Source organism: Grampus griseus (genome assembly GCF_964374135.1).
Source record: "Grampus griseus genome assembly, chromosome: 14".
Classification (NCBI taxonomy): domain Eukaryota; kingdom Metazoa; phylum Chordata; class Mammalia; order Artiodactyla; family Delphinidae; genus Grampus; species Grampus griseus.
In genome coordinates this window covers 28,842,329-28,864,075 of record NC_139008.1, presented here as the reverse complement: position 1 = coordinate 28,864,075, position 21,747 = coordinate 28,842,329, and the positions used below count along the sequence as shown (strand labels likewise).

Below are 21,747 nucleotides of genomic sequence, written 5' to 3'. Positions count from 1 at the left end.
TTTAAAAGCTCTCCAGGTGACTCCTGGATGCGGCCAAGCCGGAGAACCCCTGGCTTCCTGTCAAGTAGGAGACAGAGACATTTCATCAATTGCAGTGTATTAACTAGCTCGGCGGGGCAGTCGAATCAGAGGAGGTAACGTGGACCCTTCTCAGGGCCTGGGAGGAAACGGGCCTTGGATAGGAGGCATTCCTCTCCTCCTGTGGTTCTCAGAGTGTGGCTCCTGGTCAGCAGCGTGGGCCTCACCTGGAGCTTGTTAGCAATACAGATTCTCAGGCTCCATCCTGCACCTGCTGGAATACAGGCTCTGGGGCTGGGGCCCAGCAGGGTGGGTTAACAAGCTCTCTGGGTGGCGCTGAAGCACAGGAAGTGTGGGGACCAAGCACCATCACATTGACAAAGCTTGTGCAGAGTCCATTAGCTGTGAATTTCCTAGTTTGTCTCTGGAGGAGGCGCCCTGCCTAGGATTTCCTACAGTCTTTATCATAGAAAACCCAGAGCAAGAGTTTCCATAACCCACTCCCCACACTTGGGAATTCCAGAGAGAAAACTGTTATTGACCGTTACGTTTACATCTTCAGCGATTTCTGTGTTTAAACCAGATTAGAAACCGGATCACATCAGGGTGTGCTGGAGCATAATTTAAACAGTTATGAAGCAGGTTTATCTCAGGCCCAGAATAAACCTGTTGTTCTTTTTTTTTTTCTGTTGAAGGAAAGTAGAGTTGAGCCCATAAAAACGGAAGACTTAGAAATTCTATACTTGTTCATAGCAAGGAGTACAATAATTCTTAATGAAAAGAGGTGGGGGGACTATATACTGATTTAATCTCATGACTTGCAGGCTCATACAAATCTTGGGACCCATCCAGAATGTCTTAAAATGTCACAGAACAAAATTCTACATAACCAGCATATTATCCCTGTAAGATGTTCTCATTTGCAGAGAGCATTACACGGAAGCAGCCCTTCCACGATACCTGCAGGGAATGCGGTATTGCTGAGGGAATTATACAAGGCTGAACTGGGGACATGTCTGTCGTTCACTGTGTTTTCACTTCCTATGGCTGCTGTAACAAATTCCCACACATCTAGTGGCCTAAAACAGTTCAGGTTTATTATCTAAAACTAGTCTCTCTGGGCTCCAGTTAAGGCACGGGCAGGGCTGCGCTCCTTCTGGAGGCTCCAGAGGAGTCTTGCCTTTTGCAACTTCTAGAGGCCCTTGGCTTGTGGCCCCCTTTGTCTTCAAAGCCACAATCACATCACTCTGGTCTCTGCTTCTGTCTAGATAGTAGTCACATCTCCTTCTCTGACTCCTCTTCCTCTAATAAGGACCTTTGTGACCACAGTGCCCTCCCAGCCCCCCGCCCCCGATAATCTACGATCATCTCCTACCTCACGTTCTGCAAAGTCCCTTTTGCCATGTAAGGTAAGATGCTCTCAGGCTCTGGGATTAGGATGTGGATGCCTTTGGGACCCACACTTGCTGAATGATTTCTCTGCAGCCCAAAGGGACGCCCTCCCCACTCCATGTCTCCTCAAGCCTTATAGTTAGGCAACACTTACAAGGCAGAGTTGCCAAGAACAACACCAGTCCTAAGTACGTTGGTGTTCGAGGCTTGGGTCTAGTGAGAGGAAGCGTAGGCCTGAGGGGTAGGAGGGGCTTTCCGGAGTTCCGTGACTTAGAAAGAGTGTGAAGCAGTCCTGTCTCTGCTGTGCCGGGAGCAGGGACCGCGAGGGAGTTTCCCCTCTGAGGTGGGTCACCTGCAGCCCTGCCCCCCGCCCTCCCGTCCCTGTCAATCCGGAACTGACCTACAGCAGCAGTGGCCTTTTCGCCTGTGAAATCTGTATCAATAGGGCACCCAGGACAGCCCTATTTGCAAATAAATGAGCTTGGCATTAAGGTACCATCTTGGTGGGTCTGGCGCAGTGATGACCGGCTCGTACACAGGCACTGGCTGGTTCTTAACTAGGTCTTTGGTCCTGCCCCGCATGGTCAGGGGTGGATCTGACAGTTTCCTCTCTTACTCAGGAATCTGACAGCTCAGAGCTGTCCTGAGGTCTCAGCCTCTTTTCTCGTCTGTGCGACCCTTTAGCTTTTAATTGGCTGGTCAGGGTCCGACTGTAGTTTGATTCCCTCCACTCGCCCACACCCCATCCCCCACCAGAGTACACTTTGGCTGATGCCAGGACAGATCTCAGGATCTGTCTGATTTTCAAGGGCAGAATGAGTCAGGATCCAGGACTTGAGTGCCCGAGAGAGGCCGACGACGAACTCTTCTTTAGAGACCAAGCTTGCGCGGCCACAACTGGGTCTGACTGCTCAGTGTACCTGCTTTGGTACCCTGAGGGCAAATTTTCTAGAGAGCTTTGATTCTAAATTGACCCAGAAAAATGTACTACATCAAAATCTTTTCTTTGATTGGATCACTTCACCAGTGAAACGCTTGCCCACTTGGACCATTAAGGCACGTTGACACAACATCCTTGGGTGGATTGAGTTCCATGCACCTTGTTGCTCTACGCCTTGGACCCATTAAATGACTGACTCTGGAATCCACAGTCCTGGACTGTATTCAAGGACATATTAAACATAGTGTAGCCTTCTAAAATTCATCAGATGAGTATCTTTCTGGCCTGAATTTCTAGATATTTCCCCAGCTTTAGAAGTAAAATGTGATCTTAACCCCAGTTTGAACTTTTAAAAAATGGATTAAATTTACACATTTTATAGTTTCTGGCTGCGAAATTTGTCTTCGCCAAATCATTTCTTTTACCTCCATATGCCACGTATGTGTTTAGTTATAAATGGGCAGGGTGCCCAGAGCACTTGCTAAAGATATTTCCATTCTTGCCCTGCCTACAGTCCCTTTCCCTCACTGTAGCCAGAGTGAGCTTTGTATAACGTCAGTCAGATTGTATCACTGTTGATTAAAACCCACCAGCGGCACCAGTTAAATTCAGGACTCTTTGCTGTGGCCTGTGAGGTGTCCCCCAGTAGGTCCCCCACTTCCTCCCCTACCTTATCTCGTGCCCCCCTCCTCTCCCACTACAGACCCAGCCACTCTGACCTCCTAAGACTTCCATGGCATTCTCTGGCCTTTGCACCTGCTGTTCCCTCTGCCTGGAACGGCTTTTCCCCATCTCTGCACGGACAGCTCCTCCAACTTGTGAGGTCTCAGGTCAATTCCACTCCTCAGAGAGAAGCCTTTCCCAGCACCTTTGTCAATGCCACTCTCTAGCCCGTTACTCTGTTTTCATTTTCTTCCAGCCTCTCCTGGCACATACCATGAGTGGAAATGATTTCTTTGTGTACTTGAGTAGCGTCCATCTCTCTGCCCTGGAATGGAACCTCAGGAAACAGGGCCTGGGTCTGTTTCTGTTCACTGCTCTCTCCAGCTCCTAGTATAGAATCTGACACACCAGAGATACTCGTGGCCTGAATGAATGAATAAATGAACAGAAATTAAATGGAAGTTTCCCTTTTATTTTCTTCTTTACTTCACTGGGTCTTGGCACAAATTCAAAAAAAATCTGAATTCCAAAAGTGAGTAGAATAACTTTCAGGGTATCTTTGGAGGTTGTTCCCACTCCACTTTTGGCTGAATATTTCTTGCAGAATGAGCAAGAGCCTGGCAAGCCTTTGCAGACAGGAGAGTGGGCTGCCTAGCAACCTGAGGATGTGGACTGGAGCTCGCTGTCCAAAAGGATTTCGCTGGCGTGAGGGCTTAGGTGGAGGATGTGTTTTTGATGTTGCTACTAAAAGTCTACATTATTGCTCAGTGAGCAAATGAGAATTGAGGGACTATCGTTCCTTCCTAGGATAATGGAGTCGGTCTCTGAAAGTTCATTTGGCACTAAGGCAAGGCAAATCGCTTTCCCCCGGGCTGCAGATAATTCAACTTGTTGGAGAAATTATGCGTTAAAATTCTCATTAAAAACACATACGCCAGTGTGCGGTGGAGGAATCGAGGGGCACTCGCTGAGCTGTGGAAAGCGCCTTTGCAGCTCCCGAGAGGCATAGATTGCAATGCAGCCCCAGGGATGATGGCAGGACCCCAGCCAGCAGTGGGAATGAGCAGGCATCTGGAGGAATGCGGAGGCTGATGAATTCTTCCACTTGGCAAACATGTTACAAGTGCAGGGGTGTTCTGCTAGGTGTGGGGAGTCGAAGATGATTTAAAGTATGGTCTCTGCCTTCACAAACTTCAGGTTCTTGTAGGGAGAAAAAGTAGTGAATCCTGTGGGCTGGCGGAGGGTTCCAGTGCACTTGGAGAAGAGCAAGGAGGGGGAAGCAGAGCTTGCTTGCAGCAGGAGGGAAAATGCTCGAAGGGCCAGCAGGGGTCCCGGTGCTGAATCTCACATGAGGGAGCAGGTGGGGACGCAGGCAGTTCAGGGGACGTCCTTCCCGTCCTTGTGCCCATTTCCTCCGTGCATCTGCATTAGGCTCCTATGGCTGCCTTAACAAATACCACAGACCTGGTGGCTTAGAGCAACACACATGTATTGTCTTGTAGTTCAGGAGGTCCGAAGTCTGACACAGGTCTCACTGAGCTAAAGTCAAGGTGTTGGCCAGGTCGGTTCCTTCTGGGGGCTCCAGGGAAGAATCTGTTTCCTGGCCTTTTTGCAGCTTCTAGAGGCTTCCTGCATTCCTTGGCTTGTGGCCCCTTCTGCCGTCTTCCACGCTGCATCTCTCTGACCATTCTTCCATAGTCACATCTTCCATATCTTCAACCTTTCCTGACCACAGCAGGGAAAGGTTCTCCACTTTTGAGATTAGATGTGGTCCAGCCAGATAACCCAGGATCATCTCCCCATCTCAAGGTCCCTAGTCACACCTTGCAAAGTCTCTTTTGCCATGTAAGATAATGTAGTCACAGGTCCTGGAGATTAGGGTGAGAACATCTCTGGGGGAGGCATTATTTTGCCTACGTCGTGCCTCTTTCCTTGCCTGGAGTAAAAGAACATTACTAGTACCTCACTTTACAACTGGGGAAATGGAGACACAGAGAGGTAAAGTGACTTGTCCAAGGTCATCTCGCTCGGCAATGTCAAGGCTGATGTGTGTGCCCAGGCAGACAGTCTGCAGAGCCCTAAGCCTTCACCCTCTCACCACAGATCTGCTGCAGAGGACCCTGGAGGGTGGGTGAGTAGATTATTTAGCCATTGCCCGGTTGGTAGATATTTACATTGATTCCATAATTCAGTTTCTTAACCTCGTTGGTGTAGAAATCAGGGAGCAGGTGACACCGGGGCCCCCGGTTGCCTCTCCCTTCTGCTGAACCATCCAGGCCTCACTTAGGGACCATTTTTAGAGCCAGGAGCTGCTGCCTTCATAGTTGACCCTAAGTGTATGGAGAGTCAGTCATTCATTCCTTTGTGTATGTATTCATTCTGCAGGACTTTGCCAACCCTGAGAGTTAAAAAAAAAAAAAAAAGATTCTTGCTGGTTCACTAGCTGTGGGGCCTTGGGCAAGTTATCTGACCTCTCTGTGCCGCACTTTCCCTTCTGTGTAACAGGGATGGTCATGGCACTTCCCTCCTAGTGATGTTATGAGGATTTAAGGTGGTAACGTTTCTAAAGTGCTCACAACTGTGCTTGCGTGTGATAAGTACTACGTATGGGCTTGTTAAAGGGGCACATGGTCTGGTTGTGAGATGGAGCAAGCAGACACATAAGCGCGTCCATACTGTAGAGGATGCTGGGACTCTGAGCCTGAGCAGTGGACGAGCCTGACATAGGTGGTCCGTCCAGAACCTCCACACCGTGTGTTTCTGTGTACAGTAATGCCAGCCATCCTGTGCCCGGCTTGTCATATATACTGGAAGCTCTGTATTCATTTTCTCATCGTGCAGTTGTTGCTAAGCCCTGTAGAAAAATGTCTTCTAGGTGAGGAAACCGGGCTCGGATGCTGTAAACACACCGCCCAAGGTCCTGTGGCTCCTGTTAGGGATTGAGTCAGACTCATTCTAATGGCACTGTGCCTCCTGGTCCAGAAGCCTCTAAACCCACACCCAAATCCAGGAGCTGGTACTGCAGGAGGTCACTGTCACCAGAGGTTTCTCTGTGGAGATACCACATCTCACAGGATTCTGCCAGAAACAGCCTCATGTGGAAGAAGATCCAGAAGACAGTGCAGATACCGGCACCCAACTGGAACGGAGACACAAGGAGCTCAGACACCATCCCCTGAAGCTGAAGTTTTTCCAAGAGAAGTTTAGGAGAGAAAAGAAACTCCAGCCGAATGAAGCCATAAACGCAAGGTTGTTTCTTATTTGACACTCTGCCAACCACCGTGTAAATAGTCCCAGTACTTAATGTATTAAACAAGAAGAAAAAAGAAATTGGGCTCATTATACATCACACATTTGTGTTTCTCTTTAATACAGTAAAGGCCTCTTAAGCTGTTCCAGGAGAGCAGTTGCCGAAGTCATCTTGCCAGAAAAATTGTCTCAGGAGAGAGACAGGGCTGAGCCCTAGACCTGGACTATGTATAAGTGTACATATGCAGATATGGATATATATTTAATGAGCGGGGAATTCTTGGGAGGACTTTTCTATAACATCAAATTAAAATCCAATTTTAAAAATCAAGGTCAGGGCTTCCCTAGCGGCGCAGTGGTTAAGAATCTGCCTGCCAATGCAGGGGACACGGGTTCGAACCCTGGTCCGGGAAGATCCCACATGCCGCGGAGCAACTAATCATTACCCTGCACCACAACTACTGAGCCTGCACTCTAGAGCCCGCGAGCCACAACTACCGAGCCCGCATGACACAACTACTGACGCCCACGCGCCTAGAGCCCGTGCTCTGCAACAAAGACAAGACACCGCAATGAGACGCCCGCACAACTGCAACAAAGAGTAGCCCCCACTCGCCACAACTAGAGAAAGCCCGCGCGCAGCAACAAAGACCCAATGCAGCCAAAAATAAATAAATAAAATAAATTTATTTTAAACAAAATCAAGGTCATCTTATAAACGAATAATCCAGAGCCAGAAGCTAGAGGTGTATTTGCTGCTCTGGTCCCATGCCCCGTGTTTTCTGCATGTAGCATATGCAGAGTTTGATTCCAAGAGAATCATCTTGGCAGTCTCAGGTCACAGACCTTGCAGGTCCCACCTCCTCCGGGAAGCCTTACCTGAACTCAGAGTGTTAGCTGTCCTTCCTCTGGGTTCCTTTCCCATGCTGCCTCTGGGCTGCCTGATGCACAGCCCTTTCCCCCACCCCCCACCCCCATTAGCCATGGAATTAGCAGAAACCAGGCCTGATGAGTCTTTGTCTCCTCAACATCGCTACCTGAGAAGTCTAAGGGTTCTTGTCAGAAAGGCCCTTAAAATAAAACAAATAAATGGAAGCTTCGTTAATTTCCAGATAAACATTCTTTCACTCTTTCATTTCACAAATCTTTATTGCGTATCTATGGTATACCAAGTCTTATGGCTCCTGAGATGAATGAGATGTGTTTCTTGCCCTCAGGGAGCTCACAGTTTCGTAGGGCAATTGGTAGAACACCCCGTCCCCAGTAAGTGCTATGGGGAAGGTTAAATCCAGGGTTTTGTGGGCGCCAAGGGGAGAGTATATCATCTAGGATGCTTTTCCCTGCAAGTGATAAAAACCAAAATCAAACTATTTTTAGTTTAAAAAGAGGTCTCATTGGCTTCCGTGACTGAGAAGTTGAGGTCTGACTTCAGGAATGGCTGGATTCGGGAGCTCAGGGACATCATCAGAGGTCAGTATTTTGGCCAGTCATTTTCTCTTTTGCTGTCTTGCTTCTTATCTGTCTGCCTATCTCTTTCTCTTGCTTCTTATCTGTCTGCCTATCTGTTTCTCTCTCCATCTGCTTTTTTTCTGAGTTGGCTGCATTTTCAGGCAGGCTCCCCTCTCATGGCAAAGATAGTCACACACCTCTAGGCTTTCTCTCCATCACCTTAGCAGCTCAGGCAGAAAGAGTAAATCTCTTTTCAGTGTTCTGGTCTCAACACTGATGCTCATTGGCCCAGTGAGTGCCACTGGGGACTCACTGAGTCCTGTGCCTATTCCAGGGTCAATTATAATGACTGTGATTGGCCAGGTCATGTGCTCAGCCTTGAGTCAAGGAGTGGAATCAATCCCATCCCAACCCCATGATCTGAGAGTGGGAAAAGGTTGATCTCCCAGGGGAAGATTATAGCACTGCCACCAGGAGAAAAGGGCATGGGTAGTGTGTGTAGGCAAAACAGCAAGGGGGGGCCAGCCTGGGGGAGAAGGGAAAGAGGGAGATCAGAGAAGTTGCAGAACAGAGCCTTGAAGGAAGAGCCTTGAAGGATGAGCAGGATCCAGCTGTTGAGTGAGATGGGGAATTCCAGGCAAAGGAAACGGCACTTTGGAAGGTGGAGTTCGCGGAGCAGCTTGGCTTCTCAGGCTTCTTGGGAAGCAGTGTGGAGGATGAATAGCAGGAGACACTGGCCCAGAGAACTGCACAGAGGCCTACAGACTTATTGAGAGGAGCATCATGCATTCACTCATTCATTCAACAGCTCTTTCTTGAGCACCTACTATGTGCCAGCCACTGAGGCCAAACAGTTAAGAGCTCTGCTTGCATAGGGCTTAACAATTCGGGGGGTGGGGAGAAGGGGATGAAGAGGGAAGACAGATGACGTACACTTAAACAAACATACAGATAATTTCTGATGATCTCTGAATAACATACTCAGTAGAAGAGATTTAACACTAGAACTGTCCTGGAACGGTTACCCAGGTCATAGGAGATATTAAGTTATGAACTGAACAGTATGGAATTTCTTTGGCCTGCAACTAAAAAACAAACAAACAAAGAAATAAAATTTTTTGCCCACTGCTGCCAACCACAGTAAAATTACTCAGCTCCCTTTGAAAGACAAGGGTAAAAATAGAGAGGTAGTAGGTTTTCAGCTAGCAATGGACTGTCATTTGGGCTTGACCTTCTGCTGCTTGATGTTCAAAGCAGCTCAGTGCACTGGGTAATGGATCCGTAGTTCGTTTTAGACAGGTGCATAAATCTTTGGGGGAAGCTAGAAAAATGAGCCAGCCAGGCAGCCCTGGCATTCTGCTTAATCCTCATTTCCGCCTTTTATCCTCTCCCCTCGTCCTCTGTTGATTCCGCCCTCTTACAGTGGGGAATCCCCACGGAAAGTGCAGACTGGAGTTTCACACAGGCATTCTTCAAACTAGAGCATCAAATAAGGAATGGTTTTGCTGTCTGGGGCCTTTCCCTCAGTAATACCATTAGTGTTCAGGCAGGTCTGGAGAGCTGTAAATCATGTCTTTCACCATTGCTTCGGGGACTGTTGCAGATGCCTCAAATGCATTGATTTTGGAAATAATTGGGCATAACTGTTTTTCCCTTTTCCCTTGGATTAGGCATCACTGCTGTGCACCAGATGACCGATGGTGTGCCAGTAAAGCCGGTAACCAAGCAGGGCAAAAGATGGCTGCATCTTTTCAGATTCTCAAACAAAGTGGGAAATTATTGCCTCCCAGCGATCCCCCAAGTCTGTGTTTAGTCCACTTTGCGTGGCACTGGTCAGCACCATGGAGAGTTCCACCGTGGTTGTCATTTGTCTGATGATTTCCCTCTCTGGATGGGTATGTGAATCATTGGGTTTAAACAGATTCAGATGCTCAGACCTACTGAATTAGAATCTCTAAGGGTGAAGCCCTAGAATCTGTATTTTTGAAAAATCCTCGGAAAGTGCTGACACAGCTGGTCTGCAGATCAGTGACGGGGGTACCACTGGCCAGAGGCCCAGGAATAGGAAGTAAGTTGCTCGAGGTAACATGACGACGCATTCGGAGAGCCAGGACTGGAACTTCCGATGAGTCCATTTCCCCGCTGTGGCTTCAGCAGGCTCGCTTATTCTCAACCTTGTGTCTCTGTGCCAGGGTTTCCAGCCAATATCTGGCTTGAGATTAACGATATCAAATAGGACCTCAAAGGATGGTTTCAAATTCTGTCTCATATCTATTTTTTCTAAAGATCTTGCCACTTAAAGTGTGATTTTTGCACCATCGACATCACCTCACCTGGGAGCCTGTTAAAAATGTGGAAACCCAGCCCCCCCTCCCAGGTCCAATTGACTCAGAATCTGCATGTTTAACAGGCTTGCCAGGTGAGCTGATACACACCAAAGTTGGAGAAGCAATGTTCCAGGGTTTTTGCTGTTCACTGTCTGACCTGGATGCTTCCAGCAGGGCTCTTCACCACTCCTTCCTTTTCCCCTCCAGGGGGAAGATCTCTGCTCAAGCTGTCAGGTGGGCAGGCTCTGAGCCACACCTGTCAGCGGGCAGAGTCACCGTGTGTTAAGCTGGTGCATCAGGTTGTACCTGTGTCCAGCCCCAACCTCCCTGGTTGAAACAGGAAGCTCCCTAGAAGCAGGCCGGCTCAGTCCCTTGCTGCTTTTCCTTCTTCGTATGTGATATTCATTCGTATGCATTAAGTAATTGTGTTTAAGTCAGTAGGGAAAGACGTGGTCCCTGCCCTTGTGGAAATTTTAGTTTAGCAGAGGCAGACATTAACAAACAAACCTATAAAGAGAGATACTTTCAAGTGCTTTTAATGAGCTTTTATGTAGGAACAGTGCAGAGAGCTATAACAGAGAAGATCTGATTTAGTCAAGGGGTCCGGGTAGGAACATTTAAAGTGAAATAAAGGGGGCCGTGTAGCAGTTAGCTAGGAAACAACCCAGAAAGCCCACTCCAGGCAGAGGCAGCGGCAGACGCAGGCCTGCAGGCAGCTCTATCCTGGGGACTGGGTCAGAGTCTCTTCTCGTCTAAGCTCATTTGGCTTTTTCCTCTCTTTGGGCTGGACAGATTTTAGTTCTTGGTGAAAACTTAGGGTCTCTGTTGTCTCCAGGCTCAGGACTGCCTCACCCGGGCTGAAAATATGTTCCATATAGACATGCAAGGTTTGCAACCAAGGCCTCAAGCTCGAAATCAAGTCCGACTCAGCCTTTGAGCCTTTATCTCCCTTGGGTCTCTGGGGTGGTGGGAGTGAGAGGAGCTTGGGTCTCTGGGGTGGTGGAGGAGAGCATGGGTCTGGGGTCCCCTGAGTTTGGACTTGAGTCTGAACCCTGATATACTGGTGTAAACCAGCACATCACCTCGCTGTGCCTTGGTGTCCTCAAGTACTGGCATCTCCCTCCTGAGGTTGCTGCCAGGGTTAAGGGAGGTAACAGGACAGGCTTAGAACACGCCTGGCCCACAGTGAGCTCAGAAACTGCTGGTGGTGGTTGGTACTAGGCCATCTCCTGGGTCCCCTGGCCACACTGCCCTCTTAATGCCATTCCCCTATACCCCCCACCCCCCGCACAGTGGGCAGGGCACCGTTCCCAGCCCCATTTTACAGAGGGGAAACCGGCTCAGAGTGGCCTGCTCGAGGGCTCACCCTGATTTAGCCCAGGAGTTCCTATCCTAGTGTCTGAGGATACAATCCAGGTGATCAGTGAACAAGGATCACACTCCATTTTCACCACTGTCTCACTGATATGTGAACTTAGGCCACAAGCTGTACCAGTGGTTGTGGCATCTGCGACTCTGTCCCCAATAGAAATCAGTTACGTGGATTTCCCTCTCGTGACAGTTGCTGCAGAGGGCTCACCATCCTAAAGCTCGTTAGCACTTTGAAGGCAGTGATTAGACCTGCCATTAGATCTTGTTATCAGTGCCCCAGCAGAGAAACACTTGCACTGGTTTATCACGGTTGTGATAGCTGTGCTTAAAATATAAAAGCCGAGCTTTTCTGTCTAATTCTATGTATCTTGTTTCGGGAATTTAAAAACACGTTTCTGACAAAGGGACAGCGGGCTTCACCAAGGCCATACAGAGAGCCCTGCCAGCGCCCCTCCCTCGCGTCCCCACGGCCCTGGCGGAGGGCTACCACCCACCTCGGCTGTTTCCAGCTGCCTTGCTCTTTCCAGGCTCTTCTCCCTATTCCTTCCCCTCCAAGTTCCTTTTTTGTACAAGCAGGTGCTGGATAAATAATTAATAGGGTGAGAAAACTTGTTGGAAATAGTACAGCCCATGTTTATTTTTAAGCAGCTGAGATACAGAGCTCTGGTCTAGGTGCAGTCTAGGTGGGGAAAACGTCTTTGGCTAAAAAGAGGTGCTGTGAGGTTGATGAGGGCTGCCGTGAGCAGGAGACAGAGGATTTTTGGATGAGCCTGGGCGCTGGGAGGCTTGAGGGCTTGGGTGGGAAGCCCAGGGAAGGAGAGTTCTGTGACCTGAACAGTGAGTGGAGGATGTCAGGGGAGAGCCACAGTTTCAATGAGGACCTGAGCAAAAACCCTCCCAGACTGGCAAAGGCGTGAGAGGAATTTGATTTACGTGATTGAAAAGAGCAGGAATGGATTGCAGCTTCAGACATAGCTGGTCCAGGGCTCATAGGATCCCATCAGAACCTTGTCTCTCCCTCCCCCTTTCCCTCCTCCCCTCCCTCCTGTGCTTTCTCTGTGCTGGCTTCGTTCTCAGACAAGCTTTCTCCAAGATGAACTCTGGCAGTTCTAGGCTTATATCACCCCGACAGCAACCCCAGAAGGAAGAGTTTCTTTTCTGGTAGTTCCAGCAGAAATCCTGGAATTAGGCTTCATTTATCTGCCTGGACGTTGTGCTCTTTCTTTTTTTTTTTTTTAACAGCTTTAATCTACTTTTTTCTCTACAGATTTGCCTGTTCTGGAAATGTTATATGAATGGAGTCACATACGATGTGGTCTTTTGTGACTTCACAGAAGCCTGTTTTCAGGGTTCTTCTGTGCTGTGATATGTACCAGCACTTCATTCCTTATTGCCAAGTACTGTTCCATTGTATGGATACAGCACATTGTGTTTATCCATGCATCAGTTGATAGGCATTTGGGTTTCCACTTTGGGGCTATGATGAATAACTCTGCTATGGACCGTTGCGTCTAAGTGTTTGTGTGGGCATATGTTTTCCTTTCTCTTTCGTTTCATTCTTTTGTTTCATTTCATTCCACCTAGGAGTGGAATTGCTGGGTCATGTGGTAAGTCTTCGTTACACATTTTGAAGAACTGTCTGTTTTCCAGAATGGCTGCACCATTTTATATTCCCATCAGCAACGTATGAGGGTTCTAATTCCTCCACATTCTTACCAGCACTTATTATTATCTGCTTTTTTTTTTTTTTTTAGCGCCACCCTAGTGGGTGTGAAGTAGTGTCACCTTGTGGTTTCAATTTGTGTTTCCCTAATGTCTAATGATATTGATCATCTTTTCATGTCCTTATATATATCTTTGTATATCTTCTTTGGAGAAATATCTATTCACATCCTTTGCATTTTAAAATTGGGTTACTTGTCTTTTTATTGTTGAGTTGCAATAGTTCTTTATGTGTTTTAGATACAAGTCCCTTATCAGATAGATGATTTACAAATATTTTCTTTCATTCTGAGTTGTCTTTTCACTTTCTTGATGATATCCTTTGCAACACAGAAGTTCTTAATATTGATGAAATCCAATGTACTTTTTCTTTCTTTTGTTCCTTATGCTTTTTGTTGTCATATATAAGGAAGCTTTGCCTAACCCCACAAAAACTTATTCCTGATTTCTTCTAACAGTTTTACAGTTTTAGTGCTTTCATTTAGTTTTGTGATTTGTTTGGAGGTAATTCCTGTGTATGGTGTAAAGAAGAGGTCTAACTTCTTTCTTTTGCATGTGGATATCCAGTTGTCCCAGCACCATTTGTTGAAAAGATAGTTCTTTCCCCCATTAAGTTGTCTTGTCATCCTTGTGGAAAATCAACTGACTCTAAATGTGAGAGCTTATTTCTGGACTTTCAGTTCTTTTCCATTGATCTAAATATCTGTCCTCATGGGAGTACCACACTGTCTTGATTACTGAAGTTTTTGTAGTAAGTTCTGGAATTGGGAAATGAGTCCTCCAGCTTTGTTCTTTTTTTCAAGACAGTTTGACTCTTCTGGGTCCCTTAAATTTCCATATGAATTTTAGGATAAGCTTGTCAGTTCTGTGAAAAAGGCACCTGGGATTTTGATAAGGGATTATGCTGAACCTGTAGATCAATGTGAGGGCTATTGTCATCTTTATAATATTACGTCTTCCTTTTTATGAACATGAGATGTTTTTCATTTATTTAGGTCTTCTTTGATTTCATTCAACAATGTTTTGTAGTTGTTGGAATACAAGTTTTGTACTTCTTTCGTTTCTGTGCTCATCCTTGAGCCAATCTCTGTGGCCAGAGGGAATATTGCAGTAGCTGGACCTGTCTCATGTGCCTGCTTCTGCAGCTGGAGTGGGGAGGGCAGCCCTTCCCCAGCTACGTGAACTGAAAGTGAGGAACAGGAGATCTTTGAAAGGGTTATTATAGTCCTCTAAACAGAGGCGTGGAGGGGATGATTGCTGGGCAGGCAAAAATAAGAAAGAAGAAAAATTGGCTGTTATAAATTCTTACAATCACAGCCTCAGTGAAGGCATCTAAAGGGATACAGAGGCAATGGAGCCAGGATTTCAAAGGCCATTGTCCACTAGATTACCCCAGAAAAGAAGAGATGAAAGGAAATCACTGACATCTCCAGCATCTTAGGGTACAGAAGGGATTGTTTTTGGAATCTGACATTCAGCAAAGACCTAAGACATCAAGGCTTCATCAAGGGCTTAAGACAAGGCCAGTTTAAGAGGATAGTAACAAAGAGTTAGCTGGGGAGGTGGGATCTCCTGCCTGGAAAACTTATACTAACCACACCTCCCTCCCAACCAACCCACCAAATCTAGTTGAAACCTGCTCATTCTTTGATCCCTTTCCTGGGGCTTGTCAACACAACACACTATCTTCCTTCTAATTATCACTCAGTTTTGCATTCATTTCTCTGACTAGAGCGTGAAGACCACGGTGCTTATCAGTCACTGGGGATGATTATCATACTGAACCCATAGGTTATTTGAAAATTAAATGGTCCAACGAAGAAGATAGTAGTGATGGTAACAGGTATTGCTTCGTGCCAGGCACTGCAACTACTACTCTTATCCCTCTTTCAGAGATTATAAAACGGAAGGAACTTTTCCAAGGCCACAGATCTAGGGAGCAGTAGAGCTGGGCTTCAAACCCAGCTGGTCAGACCCCCCATCTCAGGTTCTTCACCACCAATTCGAAGCACTAACACAGGGCCTGGCACAGAGCTAGCCCTCAATACAGGTCGGTGCTGTGTGTAGTCAGAGAAGGAGAATCTTTACTACTGCGCAGAGTCGCTGATGTTTGTGCACTGGTCCCATTGTCCCAGGGCTGGACCCTCAGTGACCAGGGTAGCAAGGAGCCCTCTACCTCATCCCTTCCTCCACACGTATTAGTTGGGGCAGAGCCAGCTGCTGTGGCGAATTTAAACCCCAGACTCTCAGTTTGTTCCTTGTTGACGTTATTGTCCCACGTTTGTGGTCAGAAGTGGCTTGTGCCTGGGCCCAAGGTCTTTCCATCCTGAGCCTTCATTATGCCCTGGGGCAGGGCTCAGCAAACTTCTTCTGTAAAGAGCTTTGACAGTAAATATTTTCGCCTTTGTAGACCCCATGGTCTGAGCAGCAACTATTCAGTCCTGTTGTTGTAGCATGAAAGCAGCTACAGACAGTGCAGAAACAAACCGGTGGACTGTGTTCTAATAACCTTCATCCACAGAAACAGGCAGCGGGCCGGATTTGGCCCATGAGCTCTCCTTTGCCGACCCTTAGGGCCTTGGAACACTTCACCAAGGGTAGAGAAGGGAGGAGAGAGTGTGAAAAAGACACATCCACTTGTGCCTCGGCCCAAGAGTGGAGCATTGCTTCTCCTTACATTTGATTGGCAGGAGCTAGTCCCGCGGCCTCACGTAGATGCAGAAGGGGCTGGGGAGCGGAGCCTCTGTCTGGGTCACTCCTTTCCAGAAACAAGTCTCCCTCTTGGAGGAGGAGCATGCATTTGGGGGTCAGCCAGCTGGAGTCTCTACCCCATACCCCTGAGGCACCTCCCCATGCTGCAGTGAGTAAACTGGGAATGTCATGGGCCCCCAGTTTGAGATACATTTGCCTGTTTATTAAGTAGACAGGCCAGGGTTGGACTTCTGGTTCCTATTGTCCAATGGATGTTTGACCTTGGACAAGTTCTTCACCTCAGTGCCTCCATTTCCCCGTCTGTCAAATGGGTCTAATAATAGTGCCTACCACCCAGGATGTGAGGATTAAACAAGGTAATATATGAAAACTGTTTACCCTTGAGCCTGGCACAGAGCTGTCAGTCCATGGCAGCTGTTGTCGTCACCGCCATCACCATCTGCAATTCTCTAAGCAGACACCAGGGGAGCTGACACCCAAGACACTCCCAGGAACCCTTCAGGAACGTCCTTTGAAGACCCCTGAACTCCATGAGATCAGAAGGCCCTTTGATTCTCGGGGACTCTGAGTCTAGGAGTCTGGGTTAAATCTTGGCTGCCAGGCAGGTCTGTGCTTCAGTGGCCCCATCTGTGCAGTGGGGTTGGCAACAGCTCTTCTGCCATCAGCACGTCAGCTGAGGCTGGAGGGGAGAAGGGCGGAGCACGTTTTGAAGGAGCGTTGAAGAGAAAGAGGAGGAGGGCAAAGTAATGGCCCCCAGGTCACTGCAGCACCCCCTGCAGACAGAGGTGGGAGAGACACCAGCCCTGAGCCGCCACCTCCCAGTACCGGTAGGGACCACTTCTGTTCACCACCCGTTGGCCAGAACTGGTCCTGGGACCCCGCCTCACTGCAGAGGTTACTGAGAAATGGAACAGAGCATATAGATTTTTTGTGAGCACCAACTTCCTATGCTGTAGTCTTAGTCACCACTGGACCTCAGCCCCTGGCACGTCGTGTTGGTTGAATAAATGCGTGATGACAGCACCCACTCTCATTTTACAGCTAAAGATGCTAAGACCTCGAGTTGGGACATGTCCTGACATGTGGCTCCTTATTGGACTCTGACTTTATTTTTACTTTGCTTCGGAGAGGAAAACTCCAGAGGCCTTGTCCAGGGTAAATCAAGTTCCCAAGTAAAACTTTAAAATAATCCCTTTATCCTCCCAACTTCATCTTATCCGCTTGGTTTTATGATATTGTGATATAATAAGAAACGCACATTTGCTGTTTGTCCCTGGTTCCCGGCAGAGAGCTCATAAAACCCTTGCAATCTCCTGAGCGATAGGGGTGAAAGGAGCTTCTTTTGGTACAATATTTGGTCTGACACAAGAGCTTCTAAGACCCTTAGAAATCCTGGCATGATAAGAGTGGGTTTTTTGTATGCTAATGAAATGACTAGTGGCTGGAGCCCCAGATAGCTTCAGGGTGGGGTCTGGTCCCCAGAAGGACGACGGCATGATTAGAAGGTTGGAACCTTTAGCCTCTGGGTAGGGAGAAGAGCTGGAGATGGAGTTATCACCAGTGGCCAATCATTTAATCAGTCACTGCTGTGTAATGGAATCTCCATAAAAATCCTAAACTCTGACATTTGGAGAGCTTCTGAGTTGGTGAACACATGGAGGTGCTGGGTGGGAGGTACACCCAGAGGGGGCATGGAAGCCCCGTTTCCCCCCCGCCCAATACCTTGCCCTATGCATCTGATCCATTCGGCTGTTCTTGAGTTGCATCCTTCATAATAAACCAGTAATCGTATGTAAGCTGTTTTCCTGAGTTCTCTGATCCATTCTAGCAAATTATCGAACCTGACAAGGGGGTCGTGGGAACCACTGATTTATAACCAGTTGGTTACATGTCCCAGTGGCTCAGGCTTGCACTTGGCCTCCGAAGCGAGGGCAGTCTCATGGGGCTGAGCCCTTAGCTTGTGAGAGCTGATGCTAATTTCAGGTAGTTAGTGTCAGAATTAAGTCAAATCGGTGGATACCCAGTTGGTATCCAGAAAGTTTGAGAATTGGTTGTTGGTGTGAAAAAAAACCTCCACACGTGTAGTGTCAGAAGCACTGACACCAGTAGATAAGTAGATAAAACAGTTGAGGTTTGTGTTCAACTCAGATGGCCTGAGCAGTAGGGCCCTGCCCTCTACCTCCTCATACCTCCAGCGTCCACCGTGGCACCAGGCACACGGTAGAGGCTCAGTGAAAGTTTTGGAAATGGATGGATTTTTTTTTTTTTTAGATTTTTTTTGATGTGGACCATTTTTAAAGTCTTTATTGAATTTGTGACAATACTGCTTCTGTTTTATGTTTTGGTTTTTTTGGCCGTGAGGCATGTAGGATCTTAGCTCCCCGACCAGGGATCAAACCCGCGCCCCCTGCGTTGGAAGGTGAAGTCTCAACCACTGCACCGCCAGAGAAGTCCCTGGATGGATTTTTTGTAAACTTCCCCTGTGTAAACAAAGGAACAGCGTGGAACAGCAGAGTCGCTGGGCCTGGGAGTTGTCTGGACCTGGGTTAAAATTCTAGCTCTGACCATTCTAGCGTGACCATGGACAAGTTAACTCATCTCTGTGAGTCTCAGTGCCCTTACCTGTAAAGTGGAGAGACCACCGCCTCCCTGAGAAATGTGTTTGGAGAGTTAAGAAAGATTCTGTATTCGGAATGTCTAGCCCCAGGTGGGTGTGCTGGGCGTTCAGTCTCTAGGAGTACAAGCAAGGGTAGAAGTCCCGAGGAGCGGGCCGTCGTGTATAGTCCCAGCCCTGCTCTGGAGGGTGGGCTGGGCCTCACCCCTTCCCAGGTGTCTGGGTTGTTTCTGTAGAAAGATGCTGGGCCCTTGGAAGCATGGAACCATCCCCACCCCGCCTCAGTAGCACAGCTTGGGGGGACTGGGTTTGCCCAGATCTGTTTTTGAAGACCTAATGATTTTATTCTCTTGCTTCTGATGGCCTGTGGACGTATGTTGCTTCATCTGCACCATCATATTCAAGCATGTGAGGTAGCTGCCAACTGATTTGAGAATCGAGAGATTTCACCTCATAGTCCAGATTTGCCGCTTCCCTTAAAAAGCGGGGAGTGGCTCTGCAGGGCCCCGTCCCCCCGTCGCAGTGGTCTGCGGGAGCCTTCTTCGCCAGCATTGCTGTCGCTCTTGTGTCTCACGCATCAGGCCTTGGCCCTGGCCCCGCTTGTGCCCCTGGCCGCTGAAGTGTGGGTGTGGCTGGCGGGTGTTGGCCTCTGTCCGCCTGCTCTCGGGAGGGACGCAGCTGCCTCACCGCCTTCTCTTCCTTGGCTTTGAAGCCTGCTTGTCCCTCGCAGCCGTGTCCCACCTGAAGGGCCTCCCCGGAGGGCGTGATGACTGAGCAGAGCTGAGGAAGATGGGCTCTCGAGTCCGTTCCTGTCCTGGCACTGCTGCTCCTCAGCTGTGTGGTCCTGGCCACAGTACTTAACTTCTGTGAGCCTCATCTATGAAACGCACTTGGAGTCAGCAATGATATTCATAAGCGTCTCCACTCAAGTCCTGGCATTCGACACGCACCGGCTGGTATTAACGTTTTGGCTCCATTTATGCCTCTCTTTGCCCAAACAGCCGTATCAGCCTGTGGCATCAGCAGTTAAGGATTTATACTGATCGTAGAGGCTACACCTAAGACAGAGATGGCCCCACGTAACGCCGCTGCTGCTGCCGCCAAAACCTTCTCTAAACCAGACCCTGTGTGACCATCGCACTTTCAACAGGCTGTGAAGGGTCCCGGGCGTTGTGGGGGGACACTCTTGGCGATAACGAGGAAGTGGCTCTGTGGGTGCCATCTGTCTGCCCAGCGATCCCCGCGTGGTCGGGAGCCAGCACAGGCAAAACAATTGCATGAGGAGAGAGAAGGGCCCCATGGAGCCCGCAGGAAAGACTGGACGTAAAATACATGCGAGCACTTTGCATTTCTGGTTGGGCTTTTACAGCTCGGTCTCAGCCTCTGGAATTGTTGGACTCGGAGATTTTCAGAGCAGGGCACATCTGAACCCAGGATCCCGCTGGGGTTTTTGGGTCCAGTGGAGGGAGGTCCTGACAGTAAACAGGTGCAGACAGGAAAATACCACATCTCTCCTTTTTGATTTTCCTCTTTGGACCTCACGTACAAAACAGCAAGTTCATGCTATCGCCCAGCTCCTGATACGTGGATCTCACTGTCCACTCTGAAACCTTAAGCCTCAAGTTCATCATCTCTTATCCCGTCAGCCTCCTGCTCTTCTCGCTGCCACAAGTAGCTGCTCTGGTGTGTTTGGCTCAAGCTATAAATTTGTGTGTTTCCTTCTAGAATATGTTGCATTATTCATGTTCTTAATTGATTTACATGGCATTGTGCTAGAGTCTTCATTCTTTCACTGTTTTCACCCAGCATCCTGTTTACGCTCTGCTCGTGTGGCCGTGTATGCCTGTGCTTTGCTTCCGTAACTGATCAGTATGTTTGGGGGAGTGTATCCACCACAGTCCGCTTGTCCTTTACTCCAGAGATGCCGCCAAGTGGCTCCTGATTCCTCCGCACTCAGACGCAGCGCGGCAGCCAGTCTCCTTGTATGTGACCCTTATGGTCCATGTGAGAATTTCTCTGGGATAGATACTCAGGCTAGAATTGCTGGGCCGCGTAGTGTACCTTTTTTTGTTTTTTTTTTTTTAATTTTATTGAAGTATTGTTGATTTACAGTGGGTCATGTAGTGTACTATATTTAATTTGACCAAATACTGCCAGACTAAAGAATATGGTAGTTTTAAAGGCAGAGGAACCTGAATTGTGTCTGCTTCTAAAAAGGAAATCACGTGTGTTGAGTGTCTACTGTGTCCTGGGAACATATTAACTCATTTGATCACACAGTAATCCTCTGGGACAGGCACTCTTAACATGTGTGTTGCACAGGTGGAGGAATTGAGGTCCAGAGAGGTGGAGTGACTTACTCAGGGTCACCCAGCTAGACAGTCGCTGGGATGAGCCTGGCTCTGAGTGATTCTTGTGGACATACCATGCTGCTTTCCTAAAGAATCCCAGGTCCTAGGCCTGGCTTCCGTAAATTTGTAGAAAGCGTTCTAAGTTAAGGAGCATCTAATTAGATCAGACGTCTGAAATTGGTGGCTTTGTGTGCCCTGCACTCTTGTCTTGTTTGATCCACCTGGTCTTTAAATCTTTTATAATTTTCAGTATTTAAAAATCTGGGATTTCACAGAAAAATCGAGGTGACCTGGCAACAGTGGGCCCACTTTCCCATGAGGCAGCAGTTGCTGGGATTAAAGTCGTGGCTGACCCTGTCCCCACCGGCCCCTCCTGACCCTGGAGCTTGCAGCTCTGGGAAGAGGCATTTTTGCACGAGGGCAAGGACTTTATTTTCCGCTCTTGAGTTCTTCCCAGTAAGTGCATGAACCAGCCTTTCGCCCGTCCCCGACTCAGCTGTCCAGCCTGCAGTTTCCCTTGGCTGCAAAGTCAATAACAGAGAAAAATAGGCTTTAGCTGTGACAGAGCCTGCTGCTCTCCTGCCAGGAGATCATTTGTTGTGTCCTATCTGGGACCCAGCCTGTGCCAGGCACCACGGAGGGTGGAAGAGACATTGCAGATGGGCTCCCACCTGTGGCGGACAGGCCACCGTATCCAGCCCATCTTGAGCAACAGAGGCTGCTATGAAGCTTCTGTCCGTAACCCCCCCTCCCACAGAAGGTGGGGTTCTGATGGTAGGAAGACGAGACTTCATCCAGACACAAATACGTAGCTCTGTGCTAAGAGGAGAGTTTTTAGAGCCATGGTATTTGGTTCACCCCATGTGAACTGAAGGACTACTTTGTTTTTTTAATTCCTGTTTTTAACAGAGCTGTAGGGCTCCTGCTGTTGTGAACACA

General features: G+C 48.3%; 1 protein-coding gene across 1 annotated transcript in view; it reads left to right on the top strand.

Annotated features, from left to right (window-relative positions):
• The window catches only part of SNX29 (sorting nexin 29), a 566,576-nt gene that overhangs the window by 475,837 nt on the left and 68,992 nt on the right, over positions 1-21,747 (top strand). The gene's annotated exons all lie outside the window — the stretch shown is intronic.